Source organism: Piliocolobus tephrosceles, chromosome 17 (genome assembly GCF_002776525.5).
Source record: "Piliocolobus tephrosceles isolate RC106 chromosome 17, ASM277652v3, whole genome shotgun sequence".
Classification (NCBI taxonomy): Eukaryota; Metazoa; Chordata; class Mammalia; order Primates; family Cercopithecidae; genus Piliocolobus; species Piliocolobus tephrosceles.
In genome coordinates this window covers 41,385,624-41,401,980 of record NC_045450.1, presented here as the reverse complement: position 1 = coordinate 41,401,980, position 16,357 = coordinate 41,385,624, and the positions used below count along the sequence as shown (strand labels likewise).

General features: G+C 45.7%; 1 pseudogene; it reads right to left on the bottom strand.

Annotated features, from left to right (window-relative positions):
• Nucleotides 1-13,583: 13,583 nt before the first annotated feature.
• Nucleotides 13,584-14,800, bottom strand: LOC111541456 (annotated as a pseudogene).
• Between the last annotated feature and the right edge of the window lie 1,557 nt (nucleotides 14,801-16,357).

Genomic DNA, 16,357 nt, shown 5'->3' with positions numbered 1-16,357 from the left:
CTGGTTTCAAACTCCTGGGCTCAAGCAATCTTCCCGTCTTAGCTTCCCAAAGTGCTGGGATTATAAGTGTGAGCCACCATGTCCAGAGTGTGACTTATTTCTTAAGTATACACCCTGCCATTTATGTATTTATTTATTTATTTTTATTTAATTTTTGAGATAGAGTCTCGCTCTCTTGCCTAGGCTGGAGTGCAGTGGTGCCATCTCGGCTCACTGCAACCTCTGCCTCCTAGGCTCAAGCGATTCTCCTGCGTCAGCCTCCCAAGTAGCTGGGACTACAGGCCTGCACCACCAGGACTAATTTTCGTACTTTTAGTAGAGATGGGGTTTCACCATGTTGGCCAGGCTACTCTGAAAGTCCTGGCCTCAGATTATCTACCTGCCTCAGCCTCCCAAAGTGCTGGGATTACAGGCATGAGCCTGAGTTCTGGCTGCAATCGCCTGAAGCATCTCCTAACCTCTTGAAACTTCATTGTTACTGCTATTTAATATCCAATTTACGATGGTTTGCCTTCGGATTTCTTGACTTAAAATGGTGCAAACACATTCAGTAGAAACTGTGCTTCAAATACCCATACAGCCATTCACCTTTTCACTTACCGTGCAGTATTCAATAAACGACATGAGATGTGTGATACCTTCTTATAAAATAGGTTTTGTGTTCAATGATTTTGCCCAATTGTAGGGTAATGTAAGTGCTCTGAGCATGTTTAAGGTGGGCTAGGCTAAGCTATGATGTTCAGTAGGCTAGGAGTATTAAATGCATTTTCAACTTAAAATATTTTCAACTTATGATGGGCTTATCAGGATGTAGCACCCTCCTGCCCCCTTAAGTCAAGGAGCATCTGTATTGTTCAATTTAAAAACAGCTAAAGAACTTGACTTCTGCCCAAGTCTAAACCTCAAATAACCATTTTATCTGGGCCCAGATGGACAGGGAGGTGGCTCAAGCCTGGAAACTGAGGGTCAGGAAGACTCCTCACCCTCAAGGTCACCCAGCTCACTGAGTCACTATAGCAACAGCTCTGACACCCCACGACACAGGATTCCCAGAGGGCCTTGCTCCTAACAATGTGCTGGAAGGTTCCATGCATTAATTTGTCTATTTCTAATGATCAGACAAATTTGGAAAACGCTGCTTTGATGTATAAGATGTTCCTCTCTTATGGCACTCTGAGTGTGTCTAATTATCTCCAAGTATACAAAATTATCAAAAATATACTTACAGAAAGAATTCAGATGCACTGGATCATAAATTATAAATGCATTTCAAGTGGAACCTTTAGCAGTAGGAAAGGTAGGGGCAGAGCTGGTGTCCTAAACATTCAAACTAAGGTAGGCCCAAGGAAAATGGGCAGGTCACTGCTTATTCCAGCTCTTGCTGACTCCAGACGATTTTCTCAAGGGCCTGTGTGTGCACCTCTCACATGATCTGAGCTGTAAGCCCCAGGGCTTCTTTCTAGAATCTAAGGAAAGCAAGTCTGACAGTCAGTCTTAACCTTTTTTTTTTTTTTTTGAGACAGGGTCTGACATTGTCACCCAGGCTGGAATGCAGCGGCGCAATCTCGGCTCACTGCAGCCTCGACCTACCAGGTTGAATTGATTCTCGTGCCTCGACCTCCCAAGTACTGCAAGTACAGGCATGTGCCACCACGCCCAGCTAATTTTTCTATTTTTAGTAGAGACAGGGTTTCAACATCGTCTTAACCTTTTGATGTGCTGGTTGGGTTGACTAGTGACACTGAACTGGGATTTCCATCAGCTTGCAATAAAGAGAAATGACCACCAGGGGACAGCAAACGTCCAGTAAGCAAAGTCAGTGCCTTTTGAAAACGTACTCTAGGCTTTGCGCAAGTGAACAGAAGGGCGGGGAATCTGTGACAGTGGGCAGGGGAGCACTTTCTTGGTAACCATGGCTGACTTGTGTTACTGATTTTTTTTTTTTTAATATACCCAGCTTTCAACCTGCCTAGAATCCCCCTGCCTTTATCTAGGATCTTAATTTTAAGAAAGTATTTACTTGATAAACTGATCAATGAATTAAACCAGTTCTCAACTGGCAATGGTGTTATTTTGCTTCCCAGGAGCATTTGGCATAATCTAGGAATATTTTAGTTGTCACAATTAGGGGTATATAATACTACTGGCATCTAGTAGGTTGAGGCCAAGGATAATGCTAGACATCCTGCAATGCACAGGAAGGCCTACAGCAAAGGATGATCTGAACCTATATGAAAAGGCTGAGACAACCTGGGCTAAACCAACAAAGTCCTGCTCTCATAATGTGAAACCTGAGCTTCCTGTGTCTCTTCTCTCTGTAGCCCAGGCCCTGGTCTAGGATGTAGCAGGGGGAATCACCCATGACGTCTGGGAAGATATTATCGCTGTCCTCAAGGAACTGACAGTCTGCAGGAATTGAAATTTCAGATGCCTACAGGGCCAGGGACGTAATATAAAGAGATGAAGCAGACAGGTAGGAGATGGAATGGGGAGTGGTGAGGACTGGGGCAAGTTGGAGAATGCGGCTCTAAAAGAACCACCACTTAGCTCAGCTTGTTGCTGCCATGTATAAAAGTGGGCCCACAGGCCAGTCGCAGTGGCTCATGCCTGTAATCCCAGCACTTTGGGAGGCCCAGGTAAGTGGATCGCCTGAGCTCAGGAGTTTGAGACCAGCCTGGCCAATGTGATGAAACCTTGTCTCTACTTAAAACACAAAAAATGAGCTGGGCGTGGTGGTGGGCTCCTGTAATCCCAGCTACTCCGGAGGCTGAGGCAGGAGAATCACTTGAACCCAGGAGGCAGAGGTTGCAGTGAGCCAAGATCATGCCACTGCGCTCCAGAGCCTGGGTGACAGAGTGAGACTCTATCTAAATTAAAAAAAAAAAAAAAAAAAGCAGACCCACTCTTGCCAGACCTCCAGCTGTGGGGAATAAAAAGGGGTGACATTTGGGCCAGTCCTTGAAGGATCAGCAGAATTTTGCTGGGTGGAGAGGAAATAGATGAGAATTAGTATTTCAGACAGGGATGTTCCAACCAGAAGCTGCAAATTGTCCAAACCTGGCCCTCTTTGGTCCACACAATCTTTTTCTTTCTTTTCTTTTCTTTTTCTTTTCTTTTACTTTATTTTATTTACTTACTGAGACAGGGTCTCACTCTTTAGCCCAGGCTGGAGTGCAATAGCACAGTCACAGGCCCCTACAGTCTTAACCTTGCAGACTCAAGCAGTCCTGAGCCTTGGCTTCCAAGTAGCAGGGACTCCAGGTGCAGGCACCATGACCAGCTAATTTTTTTTTTTTTTTTTAAGAGATGGGGTCTCACTCTGTTGCGCAGGCTGGTCTCAAACTCCTGAGCTCAAGCAATCCTCCCACCTTGGCCTCCCAAAGTGTTGAGATTGAGGTGAGCCTCTTTTGTCTTATCTTCTTTTTTTTTTTTTTTTTTAGTTTAAACTCCTAGAACTGACTCTTCTTTTAATGCAATTTTTTACTGCAGTAAAATATGCATATAGTAACCATTTTTAGGTCTATAACTCAGTGGCATTAAGTACATTTACAATGTTGTATAACCATCACCACCATCCATTTCCAGAACATTTGCATCATCTCAAGCAGAAACTCTGCACCATTAAACATAACTCCACATTCCCTTTCCCACTAGCCCCTTGTAACCTCTACTCTGTTTTCTATCTCTATGAATTTGCCTCCCTTAGGCACCTCATGTAAGTGGAATCATAAAATATTTGTCCTTTTATGTCTGGCTAATTTTAGGTGGCATAATATTTTCAGGGATCCACACAATCTTTTTAAAACTTGGATATTTTACATAAAAATCTGGATTTCTGGCTTGTCCTAAAAAATTGTAAGATTTGAGTGGTCTAAGAATGGTTTCACATTTTCAATTTTTTTTTTTTTTTTAAGAGAAGGAGGAGGAGGAGGAGGAGGGGAAGGAAGAGAAGAAAAAAGAAAATATGCAACACATATTGTATATGCCCACAAGGCCTAAAATAATTACCCCCTGGCCCTTTACAGAAATGTTATGCAGACTTCTGGCCTGCATAATAATAAAATATAATATTTTAGCAATAGCAATTAAGAACTGATGAGTTTTGAATATTTATTCCCTTTATTTTATTTTATTTATTTTGTTTTTTTCCAAGATGGAATCTTGCTCCGTCGCCCAAGCTGGAGTGCAGTGGTATGATCTCGGCTCACTGCAACCTCCGCCTTCCGGGGTTCAAACAATTCTGCTGCCTCAGCCTCTCGAGTAGCTGGGATTACAGGCAAGCACCACCACGCCTGGCTAATTTTTTTTGTATCTTTAGTAGAGACGGGGATCTCACCATTGGCCAGGCTGGTCTCGAACTTCTGACCTCATGATCTGCCTGCCTCAACCTCCCAAAGTGCTGAGATTACAGGAGTGAGCCACTGCACTGGCCTATTCCCTTTATTTTTAATATAACTTATGTAATTGTAAGTTTATATAATTTTTAGTAAATGTTGGGTTTGAAAGTGGTTTGCAAAATTTGTGAAAATTTAACAATTGACTCCCATGAGCCACTAATGGCTGGTTTCAGAGCCTCTGTTTATCTTTCCAAATCTTTCCATTTGTTTAGAAAGTCTTAATATCTCTTAATAAAGTTCTATAATTTTCCCTGTAACAATTTTGAACATTATTTGTTAGATTTATTCCTGGGCAGTTGGTATTTTCTGATAATGCTGTACATGGTATTTACTCTTTAATTGCACTTCTTAGTCGTTTGCTCCTGGTATGACTCTTGGAGGTACGCAGTCACTTTACTAAACGCTCCTATTACTCCTAACAAGTTAAATGTATATTCTTTTGTTTTTCTATGTTAATGAATGCATTACCTGCAAATAATGACATTTTATTCCTCTCTTTTCAATCTTTATGTTTCTAATTTCTTTTTCTTTTTTTATTCTTCTGGCTGGGACCTCCAACAGAATGTGGATAGGAGGTGACAGTGGGCATCTTTGTCTCATTCCTGACTTTAAAGAGAATCGTTCTAGGTTTTCTGGCTTTTTTGGGTGTTTTGGGATTTTTTTGTTTTTGTTTTTATATTTTGTTTTGCTTTGTATTTTGTACTCCCTCTGTCACCAGGCTGGAGTACAGTGGCAATGATCATGGCTCACTGCAGCCAGGCAGTGGGAGCAGACACTTCTGAGCCTGTGAGGTCATGGGGGGCCTTCATGGTTCCCCAGGAGTGCAGGGATGCCTGAGTCTACAGCTACAACTTGGGTGGCTGCAGCCCCATCCAGGGGGGCAGAACTCCTGCCTGCTCCTGGCTCCCCAAGAACACAAGGTGGCTTGGATTTGTAGCCACAATTTGGGTGGCTGCAGCCCCAACTAGGAGGGTGGGGCTCCTGATTGATCTGTGGAGTGTGCAGCCCGTGTGATGGCAATAGCAGGCCATCTGGAGTGGTGGCAGCTGCCATCACAGTGAGCCCTGATGGCATCACTGCACTCCAGCCTGGGTGACAGAGTGATAGCCTATCTCAAAAAATAAAAGTAAAAATAAAAACAAATAAAAGTAAGATGTTTTGCCCATGAAAGGACTCAGTTAGGCAAGGGATGCAATTCAAACATATATAAAGAACATCTATGTTGCAATAAGAGTCATACAAGTAACTCATAGAAAAATGGGTGCAAACAGAAAGTAATGAAGTACTGAAAAAAAAAGATAGTCCACAAGGATAGGGATATGTCAAAGGGACACAGGAGCCACCTGAAAGAGCCCCCAGTTGCCAAAGCTGGAACAATTGGAGCAATACAATAAACTAATACTGGATTATAACCCGAAGTATAGAATACATATCCATGAATCCATTCTGATATAACTAAACAATTGAATGTATAAACAAAGGAGAAGAAAAAAATCTCATGTATAAAGGAATTCCAAATAATTTATGTAGGTCCTTGCCCTCAAGGAGCATAACTTCCCATTCCTTAAGTGTGGGCTGTACATAGTGACTTTTTTTTTTTTTTTTTTTTTTTTTTTGAGACAGGGTCTCACTCTGTCACCCAGGCTGGAGTGCAGTGGTGTGATCAGGGCTTACTGCATTGATCTCCCAGGTTCAAGCAGTTCTCCCACTTCAGGCTCCTGAGTAGCTGGGACTTTGGGTATGCGCCACCACAACTGGCTAATTTTTTTATTTTTATTTTTACTAGAGACGAGGTCTTGCTATGTTGTCCAGGCTGGACTCGAACTCCTGAGCTGAAGCGGTCCTACCTGCCTCGGCCTCCCAAAGTGCTGGGATTACCAACATGAGCTACCATGCCTAGCCCATAGCCCATTCCTTCCAAAGAATACAGCATGTAAATGGAAAGATGTGGGGAAAAGAGAGGTCAGCCTGTTACTGTGTCTATATAGAAAGAAGTAGATTTAAGAGACTCCATTTGGTTCTGTATTTGAGATGCTGTTAATCTGTGACCCTACCCCCAACTTTGTCCTAGCAAGAGATACCTGCTGTGGTGACTTAAGGTTTAAAGGATTTTGGGCTGTACAGAATGTGCTTTGTTAAACAAGTGCCTAAAGGCTGCTTGTGGTTAAAGGTCATCACCATTCTCTTAAATCTCAAGTAAGAGAAAAACATTTGTCTCCTGCCCGTCCCTGGGCAATGGAACATCTCCATGTAAAACCCATTGTGTGCTTTGTTTACTGAGCAAAGAGAAAACCACCTTTAGGAATAAGGTGGGATTTGCTGGAGCAATACTGCTAAAAGGTTTATGGAGATGTTTGCATATGCATCTCAAGGCACAGCATTTTCCTTGAACTTATTCAGGTCACAAAGATCTTTATCTATATGTCTTACTGCTGATTTACTCCCTTAACTTTTAGATGGTAAAGATAATTATCAATAAATACTAAGGGAACTCAGAGACGGGGCGGTGTGGGTCCTCTGTAAGCTGAGCGCCGGTCCCCTGGGTCCCGCTTTTCTTTCTCTATACTTTGTCTCTGTGTCTTATTTCTTTTCTCAAGTCTCTCGTTCCACCTAACGAGAAATACCCACAAGTGTGGAGGGGCAGGCCACCCCTTCAGAAAGAGGAGGAAAAAAAAAAAAAGAGTAACTTCACAATGGAGACACCAGACAAACACTAGCTCAGCCAGGTTATCATGGTCAACATCAATAGTGGTGAGTCATATCGATAGTATTATATCACTGATACTACATGGTGAGGAAGACCCTGTTGCCTTCTTCCCAGAAACCTTTAATTCCAGTCTAAGGATGAGGAAAACATCAGACAAATTCCAGCAGAGGGATATTCCACAATGCATCTGCCCAGGACTCCTCAAAACTGTGAAGGTTACCAAAGCAAGGAGAATCTGACAAAAGGATCACAGCCCAGAAGAGCCTATGGAGACCCACAAACTACGTAGTGTCTTGGATGGGACTCTGGAACAGAAAATAGGCATTAGGCAAGAAATTGAGAAAATCTGAACAGCATTGGACTTTAGTAATTTTTATTTATTTATTTATTTGTTTATTTTTTGAGACAAGGTCTTGCTCTGTTGCTCTGTCACCTAGGCTGGGGTGCAGTGACACCCTCACGACTCACTACAGCCTCAAACTCCTGGGCTAAAACAATCCTCCTACCTCAGCCTCCCGAATAGCTGAGACCACACGTGCATGCCACCACACCTGGCTAATTTGTTGTTCTTATATTTTTTTGTAGAGACAGGGTTTTGCCATGTTGCCCAGGCTGGTCTCAAACTCCTGAGTGCAAGCGATCTGCCCATCTTGGAGTCTGAAAATGCTGACATTACAGGCATGAGCCATCATGCCCGGCCTAGTAAATTTTTTTGAATGAGACAAGATATAGACAGGCATTTCTCAGAAAAGGAACTATATAAATGGTAATAAATATATGAAGATCACTAATAAACATCATTATTGATCAGGAAAATGCAAATTAAAGTCACAACGAGATACCATTTTGGACCCATCTGATCTGCAGAAATTTAAAATTCCAATGTATCAAGACAGGATATGGATCCATAGGTTCTATTTCAGCCCTGAGGGCCATTGTAAAGACTCTGACTTTCACACTAAGTGAGACAGGGACCAGTGAAGCTCCTACAAATAAAGGAGAAGAAAAAAACCTCCTGTATAAAGGAATTCCAAATAATTTATGTAGGTCTTTGCCCTCAAGGAGGATAATTTCCCATAGGGGGAGCAGAAGATCCCCTTAGCTTCTGGGCTGAGAGTAGGCTTCAGATAGCAAGGACAGACTAGGGAGAGCAGGTTGGAAGCTGGAGCAGTCATCCAGGAGAAGCAGGTGGTGATTTGGACTCATAGCAGGGGGGATGGTGGGAGTTTATGCGGTGGTGGGAAGTGACGGGAGCTGGTTTGATACCACACTGCCTTCTTTCCCTCTATGTTGAATTTATTTGTGCTCTTGACTCCCCTGTCTTCATGCCATAGACTGAGAACCCCAGGAGGGCAAGGATTATCTTATTCGCTGTTATTAATAAGTCCTTGTTACAGGCCCAGCACAGTGGAAGTAGCCAGGAATTAATAAATGAATACCCCCAGTCACATTGTTTCCTTGTCCCTTAACCCTCTTGATCAGACAAGACTCTTTCCCATCTCTAAGCCTTTTCTTATCATCCCCTCCTCCATGAGAAGCAAGGGTCCATACTGGGGTGGGTGTGCTGAAGGGGAGTCAGGGGTGCTGAGGGCCCTGCACACATGCCCTCTTTGGTCTCTTTCCCTCTAGGGGAGCTTGCCTTGGGGATTTTGGCTTGGCTTTTTCTTTTTCTTTTTCTTTTTCTTTTTTTGAATCAGAGTCTCACTGTTTCACCCAGGTCACCAAGGCTGGAGTGCAGTGGCATGATCTCGGCTCTCTGCAACCTCTGTCTCCTGGCTTCAAGCAATTCACCTGTCTCAGCCTCTGTAGTAGCTGGGATTACAGCCACATCCCACCACGCCCAGCTAATTTTTATATTTTTAGCAGAGACAGTGTTTCACCATGTTGGCCAGGCTGATCTCGAACTCCTGACCTCAAGTAGTCTGCCTGCCTCGGCCTTCCAAAGTGCTGGGATTACAGGTATGAGCCACCGCGCCTGGCCTTGGCGTTTTCATTCATACCCGGGATTCAGCCCATGTGATCCACCAGACTGAAGAGTCAGTTCGGACTGTTACAAACTTTGAATCCTTGCCAGGAAAGTAAGTTTTCCCAGGCCTGAGAGTGGCAGGCCCCACGGGCAGGAAATGCCTACCTGCTCACCCAAGGGCGTGTCTCACAGGCCCAGGCAAGAACGAATGTTGCCCCAGGAGGAGACATGATATCCAGTTCCCCATCCAGTTCCGCCCTCAGAGTCTCAGGCCCTGCATGTCAGGTGAGGACAGTCTTGCTTGGTCACAGTGGATGGCCCTGTGATGCCATGGAGAAAGCCCCTTCATGCCACCAACACCTTTCCCACCAAAGGGATATCTGTCCAGACTCTGGTTGCAAGCAATAAAATTAAGCTGAGGCAGGAGAATCGCTTGAATCAGGGAGGCGGTGGTTGCAGTGAGCCAAGATCACATCACTGCACTTCAGCCTGGGCGACAGAGGGAGACTCCATCTCAAAAAAAAAAAGAAATAATTAAGCTAAGGGTCGTTTGCTGGATGGGTAAAGTAAAAGGTGGGGGCTGTAGGGGCAAATGCTGTGGGGTTGGGGTGTGCACTTCTGATGGGTGTCCTTTGAGACACATTCTACCCCACGTCTCAGAGTTCCCAAAGGGAACATCCAATCGACTGAGGCTCCCTGGAGAATGAGATTCTGGCCCTCCAGCTTTTATAGCTGAAGCCAGCCCCTGGCTCTCCCCTCCCATCAAGGCTGTGCCCAATGGAGGCGGGGGAATTCCCCTAAAGTAAGTTGGGGAGACGGATACCAGACAGTCAAACTTAAGCAATGCCCATGCCAGCCCAAATGCACCCCAGAGAGTCACTTCTCTGGGTGAAGCATTGCCCTGTCTCTCTGAAGGACCACTGATGCTGGCATACTCTCTCAGGCTGGGAGACCCAAGCTTATTGACCTCCTGGTGTAGGTTCTGGCTTAGCCTAGCTCAGGTTTGAGGGGGTATGCCCACCCCAGGATGGAAATGATATTTCGGACAGGCCTAGGTGGCTGGTGATGGGGCACAGGTCTGTACCCCAGCTTTGTGAGGCTGTCTCTGGAATCCCCAGGGGACCAGACCACTGAGCCTTTCATATCACCTAGGCCTGGGTGACAACAACAGCTTCCCAGCCTTGTCTCTGCTTCCTCCCATGCAGACTCAAGAATCCCTAAGTCTGTCCAGCAGAGGCAGAGCCTCAGAGGAGGGAGGGGCTCTGACCCCTGAAAAGCAGCCAACCCTTCCATCCCAACCTAGCCTCCCACTCCCTGCACAGAAGAGTTGTGGGTTTCTGCAGGGAGGGATAATCTTTCTCTGTGGAGGGTGGAGGAGGCCAGAAAGGATGGCTGATGAGGGTAAGGGGAACTAGGGCCAGCCTCGCTGACTTCATAGCTTTACCCAGGTCAGGAGGTGGATATGGTGCTTTGGCCAGCCAGGGATGGCCCCAGGGATTACCCTGAAAAGGTGGCTCTTGCAGCACCATTCGCAATAACAAAGACATGGAATCAACCTAAATGCCCATCAGTGTCAGACTGGATGAAGAAAATGTGGTCCATATATACCAGGGAATATTATACAGCCATAAAAAAGAATAAGACCATGCCTTTTGCGGGAGCATGAATGGAGCTGGAGGCTATCATCCTTAGCAAACTAAAGCAGGGACAGAAAACCAAATACTGCATGTTTTCACTTATAAGTGGGAGCTAAATGAGAAGAACTTATGAACACAAAGAAGGAAATAACAGGCCAGGCGTGGTGGCTCAAGCCTGTAATCCCAGCACTTTGGGAGGCCGAGACAGGCGGATCACGAGGTCAGGAGATCGAGACCATCCTGGCTAACATGGTGAAACCCCGTCTCTACTAAAAAATACAAAAAACTAGCCGGGCGAGGTGGCAGGCGCCTGTAGTCCCAGCTTACTCGGGAGGCTGAGGCAGGAGAATGGCGTAAACCTGGGAGGCGGAGCTTGCAGTGAGCTGAGATCCGGCCACTACACTCCAACCTGGGCGACAGAGCAAGACTCCGTCTCCCGAAAAAAAAAAAAAAAAAAGAAGGAAATAACGGAAATAACAGACACTGGGACCTACTTGAGAGGGGAGGAGGGAAGAGAAGCAAAAAATATAACTATTGGAAACTGAGCTTCGTACATGGGTGATGAAATAATATTTACAAGAAACCCCCATGATACGTGTTTACCTATGTAACAGACCTTCACATGTACCCCTCAAACCTAAAATTAAGAAAAAAGAAAAGAAATTTGGAAAGAAGAAAAAAAAAAAGGTGGGTTAGTAGGTATTGTGATGCCACAAATGGAGCCAGGTAAGCATCCCATGGGGACACACAGGTGTGTGATTCATGTTCTCCCCCCACCTCCACTCCTCACAGGGCTCTGAACAGAATTGCTCAGCCACATCTGCAGACAGGCATTCTGAGAGCCCTCGAATGCCTGCACCACCTCCACCCCACCCTGACTCCTGCTTCCACCATACATGGCTTCCACCATCACCCCTGACCCCCTCCAACCCCTTAAGCTGTATTTGTCTTTAGATTAGTTCCATTCTCCCAGGGTGTAAGGAAGAGATGCACATGGCCTTTAGTGACGGGACATACTCTATTTGAGGGTGTGCTGAGTATTTTCTAGACCCACTCTCCACCTCCTCCCGCCACCCAGAGAGAAGGAGGGAGCGGTGGGGCCAGCATCTGTTTGGGTTCAGCCAATGAGCACATTGGCAGGAGATGGGAGAAAAAAGGAGGTCACAGAATGGAGAGGAGGTCACCAAATGGACTCCCTCTTCACCAAGTTGAGTGGCAACTTGAGAGTCACAGCTCCCGTTGGGACATCCTCTCCTGCAGCTACTTTCTCTGGGTTCCAGGGATAGCCACGCCTGGGCCTGGTAATTGCTCCCCAGTGTTGCAGGCCTGAGGGTCTTTGCATCTTTTGTTCATTTCTTTTAATCCTTCCTGCTCCTTTGTAAACAACCCCTTTATTAAATTCTCCCCAATGACTCACTGATCTTCTGCAAAGCCTCTTCCTGGTATAGGAAGAAACTCCACAGGCTGAGTCTCAGGGTGTGCAGGGTCCTATGTCCCACTAGGGAACCTGAAGGTGGCCAGATTCTCCTCCCTACTGCCAGCCAGTGGACTTCCTGAGACTTTGAATCCTAAGCTGGTGGTAAAGAATTCAACGAATAGTTTAGAACTCGTTCACAGTACCGGTGGCCAATGGCAGTGGTGGGGACATTTGGGGACAGCAGAAGCAGTGGTGATAGCTGTGCAAACTGCTGCAGCCCAGCCGGGTTGCTCCTGTGACATGACCTGCTACCTGACCACTCACAGCAACCACCCATTTTCTGAGTCTAGTTCTTCATCCTTCTAGTTGACTCCATGGATCCCCAGTATCCTTCCAATGAATTTGTTTTGCCTAATTTAACTGGAATCCATTTCTGTTGCTTGCATCCAAGGAACCCTGACTGACACAGAGTTTGTTTTCAGGATTCAAAGGAGCGCGGGTATCGTTGGGACCCCTGCCAGCAGATGTTCAGCCTCTCTGGGTCCCTAGAGGACTGAGATATATAGCAGTTCCCATGGAAAAGCAGGCATGTGGTTTGGTTTAATTGTCCTCATGGCTACTATTTAGGGTGGGTTTTTTAGTATTCTCATGATGCAACTCCAGTTATATCACGAGCTCTGGCAGCCCTGTTAGCCCCTCAGGTCTCTCAGAAGAGAGGATCAGAGTGGTTCAGTTTGCCTTCACCATCCACATTGGGCAGTGTCGGGACAGCCCCCTCCAGAAGAGTTAGCCTCCTGCTTGTCCAGCCCACCCATCAATGCTCTATCTGCTGTGGCCAAGATGTGATCGTGTGAATGAATGAATGAATGAATGAGTAAATGGGTTTTGTTTTGTTTGTTTGAGACAGAGTCTTACTCTTGCCACCCAGTCTAGAGTACAGTGGTGCGATCCCGGCTCACTGCAACCTCCACCTCCTGGGTTCAAGCAATTCTTCTGCCTCAGCCTCCTGAGTAGCTGGGATTACAGACTTGCGCCACCACGCCCTGCTAATTTTTGTATTTTTAGCAGAGACTGGGTTTCGCCACTTTGGCCAGGCTGGTCTCAAACTCCTAACCCCAGGTGATCCACCCACCTTGGCCTCCCAAAGTGCTGGGATTACAGGCTTGAGCCACCACGCCCAGACTGTTTTTGTTTTTATTAAGGCCAATTGCTGTGACTTTATTTTAATGGGTTTTCAGACTCACTATCTGTGAGTCTTTAATGGGTTTTCAGACTCACTTTCTGTGGAGCTCTTTAGATGAGGCTGTGTCGCTAGTCAACCATCTTCACTGTGGAGGCCTACTCACTATGATTTTGCTTTGTAGATCACAAGGATTCATTCAAATTGTCTTTACTTCCATTCCTTCATAGTATGTTGCATGGTGTGAAAGTATATCTCTCCTTCTCTAGTACATTGTATTCAAACAGGTTGCTGCTGCTTCTCCATTGTCATTCATCTTTTCATTATCTTATTCCTCTTAGCACAGTCAGCACATAACATATTATCTTCTATGCATAGGGATGGGAAAATTCAGGCAGGTAACAAAAAGAGAGAAATCATCCTCCTATCGGTGGTAGGCACCCAGGCCTGACCTGCATGAAACTGCAGGTGTACCCAACCCTTTGTGTCTGCCGAGATAAGTCTGCCATGGACCACACCCAACACCAGAGGCTTACATCAAAAAGGCCTCAACAGAAGCTGAAATAGAACACGAATTCACAGCCTTAGGCTGAACAGCTCTCACAGCAATTCTTGCCCATGATGCCAACATGGCTTCCTGAGCTGAAGTTATCACTTCAAATGTTCAAATGTATTAGTCTCTTCTGCTTTCATATTCATCTCAAGACTTTTCTGAAGCCTTGCTCCCTCGGTCGCTGCCTTGCATTTCCTCGACCATGGCTGTAATCTGGTCTCGTGTGACATTTCAGGAATAGCTTGCTGTTGTTCAGGGTAAGCATGTCTATGGAGTCTCAGATAAACTTAAACTTTTTTTTTTTTTTTTTTAGATGGAGTCTCGCTCTGTTGCCCAGGCTGAAGTACAGTGGCACGATCTCAGCTCACTGCAGCCTCTGCCGGGTTCAAGTGATCCTCCTGCACCGGCCTCCCGAGTAGCTGGGACTCCAGGTGCACGCCACCATGCCTGGCTAGTTTTTTGTTTCTTATTTTTTTGTATTTTTAGTAGAGATGGGGTTTCACCATGTTGACCAGGCTGGTCTCGAGCTCCTGACCTCAGCCTCAGCCTCCCAAAGTGCTGGGATTACAGGCATTAGCCACCATGCCTGGCCCTCAGATAAACTTTTATTTTCTTGCCATTAGGAGTCAAACCTCATTGTTGACACCAGTTCCACCAGGTGTCCTGACACAACTTATTAAGGGGAGGCAAAATGGTCGGCAAGGGAAAGACTGGTATTTTGCATCTAGTTTTTGTGGAGCTGTGAATTGTTTATTTGTTTGAGGTAGATGAACTTTATTATGTTTCTTAGACTTCTCCAGTTTGACATCAGAAGTTGAAGGAACACTTGTTCTATATTTGGATCACCTTTAACTGGCACCAGTGTCAAAATCATACTTTCCTCACCATCTATTTCCCCCTCAAAGAAATTATTCCTGCTACTATCAAAAGTTGAGTCTGACATTTTCAGCAATGTCCCTGTCTTGACCATTTGGTGGTAAGTTTTTTAAAAAATTAAGCCAGGCGCGGTGACTCACGCCTGTAATTCCAGCACTTTGGGAAGCCCAGGTGGGTGGATCGCTTGAGTCCGGGAGTTTGAGACCAGCCTGAGAAACATGGTGAGACCCCCATGTCTACCAAATAATCTGGCTTTTTTTCTTTTGAGACAGGGTCTTGCTCTGCCACCCTGGATGGAGTGCAGTGGCATGATCGCAGCTCCCTGTACCTTCGACCTTCTGGACTCAAGTGATCCACCCACCTCAGCCTCCTGAATAGCTGGGGCTAGAGGTACATGCCACCGTGCCCAGCTAATTTATTCTTTTTTTATTTTTGTAGAGACGTTGCTTTGCCATGTTGCCCAGGCTGATCTCAAACTCCTGGGCTCAAGCGATCTGCCCTCCTCTGCCTCACAAAATGTTGTGATTACAGGCATGAGCCACTGCGCCCCGGCAAGTGAATGTTTTTCTCCTACTCCACTGGCCCAGCTAAATCACATTCTTCTCCCAAAGCATCCATACCTCTGTCTTAGCCTGTCTCACGCCCAGTCTATCCCAGAGTCAGCGTGAAATGGGTCCTTCTCCTGGAGATAGAAATCTTTGGCCCCCATGTGGCTTTCTGTCCCAGCCCAGCAGCTGCATCTTGCAGTGGTCAATAATTGCTCCCTGAATTCAACAGAGACTTAAATAAGATCTCCAGCAAGGGAATTGGCTCTTATTTATATATTATCTTACCTCTCTGTGGGCAGTACAATGGTTTACATACTGAAGGGGGTCCCATAAGTGCTCATCCAATTACGTAGATAACATTTAATGGATCGCCTACTGATTGTCAGACACCAAACCTGGCCCACACTTACTGAGGACTTGATATGCTCCAGGGACAGTGCTAGCCACATTCAACCTCACCACAACCCTATGGGGTAGGTCCTATTATTGTCCCCACATTGCAGTTAAGAAATGTGAGGCACAGAGAGACAACGAAATTCTCCTAACTAATGGAGCTGTGGGTCTAGCCAGGCAGCCTGGCTCCAGAGCTGACGCACTTAACTGCTTTAGCAGGCTGTTTCATGATGGTGTGCTTGACACTGAAGCTTCTGGAAATTAAACAAGGCATTCCAATAAGAGCCACATCAAAAAAAATGTGAATGACTGTAAATTAATCTCTCCAACAGACATCCACAATAATCATGCCCCACCCAGCCCCAAGGAAGATGGGGCTCAGGACTGGGGGTGATGGATGGAACAGGATGCCACTTCACACATGACTTGGAAAAGAAGAAGTTGTAAGTTGAATGATCATGTTTGTCAGACCTGGCAAAAACATTTTGTACCTATCCCTTGAGAGGTTTGGCAGCTGCAATTTCCCAGAACAGAGTTATGAAAGAGCAATGGCTGGGTGCATTTTTGACTTTGGCACCAGGGCTTCTGGACCAAATCTTAAACAGGGCGGTGCCCACATCACACTCCTGCCCATGTCTTATGAGGTCCCTGCCAGATTCTCTCCCCAGAGGATGGCACCTCAG